Consider the following 4,845-nt stretch of genomic DNA (forward strand, 5'->3'; position numbering starts at 1 on the left):
TGTCTCGGCTTGGCCGAGATACCAGTGGTGTCTTGGCCGTGGCCGAGACACCCGAGGTGTCCTAGACCCCAAAAAGTTGTTTTGCTGTTTTTTGAGCTGTTTTTCGATCGTTAACCGCCTGGATTTGTTCCAACTAATCCAATGTTATCCAAGAACGTGATAAAATGGTTATAACTCAAGATAAAAGTGAATCGGTCGTTCTTATCCAAAAACGAAGGTCCCGAAGCCTATAAATACAGCCCTAGGACCTTCATTTGCACGGATCTAGAATTCTCGAGCGTCAGCGAAGAACTAAAAACTGAAGGAGCACGAATTTCAGAAGAGAGGAGGAGAAGATCGGATCGAGTTCTTCAGCATAAAGAAAAAGAGTTCTTCGGATCTACAGTTCCCGGTTCCTTCCTTGAGATTGCCCCGTTGCGGTGATCTCGAGAAGAGTGGTTATCTCGCTGTTGCCGAGATAATTGTTTCGGTTTCTTGATTCCTTCGCGAATCAACGAAGCTCTGGATCGATCTGATCGTTTGGTAGTTCACGGATATCAACGTCCCCATCACAGGCCAAGATCCCACGCAAGCCGTGGAGGATAAGTGTCCGTTGCGTTTGTTCAAAAGAAAGTCGTAATTTTTATTGAAAGTCTTATAAAAAGACTATTTCTTTGAGTTCGTTGTAAACGTTTAAAATTATAATAAACTCATCAACGAAATCAATTTTCTCCTCCAAACAAAAATCCTCGTTCATATCATTCATAAATAAAAGGATGGACTCGATGTCATGTCCTACAAAAATTGAAATAGAAACATTTTGTTGGTTATGTACTTCAAGATTCTACTGTTTAGCAACATTTGTTTTTAATTTGTTTTCTTCATGTAGCTGTTATGTTAACTACAATTTTTTAAAGCAAATTAATAAGATGTTTTTATAATGATACAAGTGGGACCTAAAAATACATAAAAGGCTGTCTTCATGGACGACCAAATCATATTTCTTCTTTCTTCTTTCTCCTCTATCAAAAAGAAACAAGCGGCTTCTATTTATGCTTGAAATTGAATCGTCTAAGAAATAAATTATCATTTTATTCTTCTTCCCGTTATAAAACAAGTTCCTAGCGCAAACTATATTGAATAGATTAATACAAAATTTCCAGGCCTGAAAATTGCAGCGGGAGTTCATAAATACGGGGTATAAAATAGTAGCAATCAGTGCACAAGACAAAGCTCATGCACATGTTAAGCATAACACTTCATATCATGTAGCTTTCATTAGTAAAAGGCAAAATCCGTTAAGGATGCCCAAAAATCCATCTACAATGGTCATCATAGACGGAAAGTTGTCTCGGATGGTCCGCCTATGATATCTCAGTCTAGGGTGTCGCATCTTAGACGAAAATTCCGTCTAAAATGAACATTCTAGATGGATGTGCATTCTAGATGGGAATTCCATCTAGGATGCACATCCTAGATGGAATTTTCGTCTAGGTTGTTTTCAGCATCCTAGATATTAATTTTGTCTAGGATACACATCTTAGATGAAATTTTCGTCTAGGATGTAACTATACCAAAAAACAATTCAGAAATTGCTTTGAACATGTTTATAGTTTATTTCACCTATTCGACATACATATATACAAACCTACAGTGTTGGTTCGCTTTAATTTATGCAACAATCAAGCACTTATAGAAAGGTTCAAACAACATGCTTGATTAAAGGCTACATTAATCTTAGGGGATAATACAAGAATACTAGTTATCATTACATCTTATACACTAAATAAACCAATACATTGAAACCATGTACATACAACTAAAATTTTTATAACGTGTAAATATGTGTCAACTCAACCAATCTTCTTCTCTCGATTACCATTTTTAGAAAGCCATACATGGTAGTGTCTATAAACCTCTCTCTAGAAACTTTAAATTCTCCTCTGAAATTGGTTCAAACATCTTTGCATCATCACATCTCTGAACACCAAATGCAAACGAATTTAATTAATAATTCAATCCCACAAGTTATATCGTAAAAAGGGTAATCCATATGAATTTACCTTTGATACAGTGATTATACAAGTGAAGGCGTATAATCATCACTCTATCAACTAGATCTTGCTTCTTCTGAGAACAATATTGTCATCATGGCATTTTCTTCAGTAATCGGGATAAATCTTCAGGGAATTTAAGTAACTTTAGAAATTAGTTGCAAGGCCAGACAACGCATTGTATTTTCAATTATAAAGGTTACCACTAGGTATTTATAATAAATCACTATCATACACCCAAGAACAACAAAACTTGTCAACCTTAAAGATGACTTGTACTTACTTGGAAGTGACGTATTGTATATGCTTCGCCATCTTCATCAAATGCACCTTAGACTCGATCAAATTTGACCTGGCCAGCGAGAAAATGGCTATGCATTCTGATCACATCCATCAAAATTAACAAATATCAATCTTAATCATGAGTACTATGTGTTAATCACCAGTATAGAATTAATGGTTATGCGTAAAAGTTTGGATCTTGACCTGGTTCAAGAGTACTATAAATCTTTACATCTCTCAACTGAGCATTTTGCTTCATTTAATTTAGCAAAGAAGGTGACCTAAACATAATAAATTAAATTAAAATTTAATAACAGAGATAATACAATGTAGATCAAGATCTGAAGGAGATACCAAAGAGTTGAGGTTAAAAGAGGAGAGAATTACATTATTGGTTTGAGACCTCATAGGGGTAATCTTTTCTTTTACTGTAAGTGCTTATGCCAAAGGTTACTCCATGAAATAGATACCAGAAAACATATTTTTGATATTTTGAAGGGAAATTAAGAGCATTAATTTCTAGGAATCTTGATCAAACTTTATGATTGTCTGTCAGCTTTAAAATCCCAAAATAACCCAATTAATTCGATAAGGTTCTATCATACCCTACAGGGCTCTGTCTCTTCAATTTAATAACATTAAGGTTTCCTCGACTAAATTGGCTAAACTCGTTAATAAGAATTTAATAATATTAGATTGTATCAGTCAAAACTTACATTAGTGTTAAGTATGCAGTTGCATCAGTCAAATAATATTAAACTATACAAATAAACTACTAACTCTTTGCTCATTCACATCCATTAGAAAAATGTAGAAGGGTTTGCATCAGTCGAAGATCCATGCTGCCTTTTAACTGCATTAAAAAAGGGAATTATGCATTAGATCACCAAATATTGTAGAAAATCTAATGGACTGCATACTTTCAAAACTTCGATGTTCAAAACCCTAAATTTTGCTTCAAAAGCTTTCACAATTTAGTTTTAAAATCCTGAAATAGTTCCAAAATCCATGAAATTGAAGAAATAGGGCATTGCTCCCAGAGATAGAACATACGCTTGCAACGAAAAAAATAGAAAAGTAAAACTTATGACGGTGAAACGATGAATCAACGGTGAGAAAGAGGCGATTGAGGTGGAGGTGGTGATGATCGAGTTAGGGCTTTGAAGGGCTTGAAGCAGAGGCATCGATCTTAGGGTTTGAGGCAGATGCATCGTTTAAGGCTTAGACCATCTCCAACCCATTGCACCAAAATGATGTAAATTTTGCATCAGAATGGTGCAAAAGTCACATCAAATAGTAATACATCTCCAACCCATTGCACCATTTTTTGCACCAAAAAATAATATTCTCAGAATATTCTCAGTTTATTTCCTTTTATCTATTTTTATATTAATTAAGAAGTAAAAATAAATATTTAATTTTTTTAAAAAAAATGAACAGTAATTGTGCGGATGAACAGTGCAACGTCATATTTGGTGCAGCACTGTTCAACTGCACCAAAATGGCGCAGAAAATAGGACTGGGTTGTAGAATGAACAATGCAACAAAAAGCACTGTTTGCACCATTTTGGTGCTGAGTTGGAGATGCCCTTAGGTCTTCAATTTTTAGGGGAGCAGCCATCATTTTATTTTTTTTTATTTTTTGAAAACGAGTGAGAATTTTTAGAAAATAGTGAATTTTTATAGTAAAATTCAGAAACAAAATTCATTTCCACCTACATTGTGCGCACCATAGATCGATTTTGTACATCTAGTATGTTCCGTCTAGAATGTGTACTTTTTTACTAGTGTTTTCATAAAATATATAAACCTATTGATGATAGAATCTCGGAGCAAACTATATATACATAATTAGTACGTACAACCCGAAAGCTTATTGTTACAAGCACTTTACAAGCTAAAATATACTGACTAGCAATATATGCGCCTACCCTATGTCGCCCCTTAACAAAGTCTTCATTCTAGAATTTAGCTAGCACATACTATGTATAATTTGAAAAAATTAAAAATGACAAGATGAGCTAAAGCCTTGTGAGAACATTTCTCAATAGAGTTCCTAGGTATCAAACAAAGGAATAATTCTCAGAAATAGTGAATTATAGGTTTTACACTTGGAATTCTAAGATGATAAGATATTGTGTAAAACAATGCATTATAATTATTTTTAAGAAAAAAATATAAAAATATAAAACTCTTTCTTATATGTAAATTGAATACTGATAATCATATTTTATTATAATTTTATACCATCATTATCTATTTTATATGAATAAATATGCCATTAATAATTATATCATATTTTATTATAATTTTATACCATCATTATCTATTTTATATGAATAAATATGCCATTAATAATTATTTTTATCTTTAATTGCAGGTTAATGAAGAATAAAGCCCAAGATCTCTTCTCTCAACAAAAACCCATGAATTAAATAAAGAACACAAGCAAGAGCCAAAAATCCCAAGTCCAGAATCAAGGCGAGTAGCCTGTAGAAGCCGGAGAAAATAAAAAAAATTAAATATGAAA

The 4,845-nt window shown here is 33.3% G+C and overlaps 1 long non-coding RNA gene across 1 annotated transcript; it reads right to left on the minus strand.

Moving 5' to 3' along the window:
* On the minus strand, window positions 2,049–2,602 carry LOC109832354. Its single transcript, XR_002244725.1, has 3 exons — window positions 2,520–2,602; window positions 2,317–2,413; window positions 2,049–2,159 (listed from the first exon to the last, which is right to left on the minus strand). It is a non-coding gene; the product is annotated as an uncharacterized LOC109832354 (long non-coding RNA).

This window comes from Asparagus officinalis, chromosome 3 (assembly GCF_001876935.1).
Source record: "Asparagus officinalis chromosome 3, Aspof.V1, whole genome shotgun sequence".
In the NCBI taxonomy this organism is placed as follows: domain Eukaryota; kingdom Viridiplantae; phylum Streptophyta; class Magnoliopsida; order Asparagales; family Asparagaceae; genus Asparagus; species Asparagus officinalis.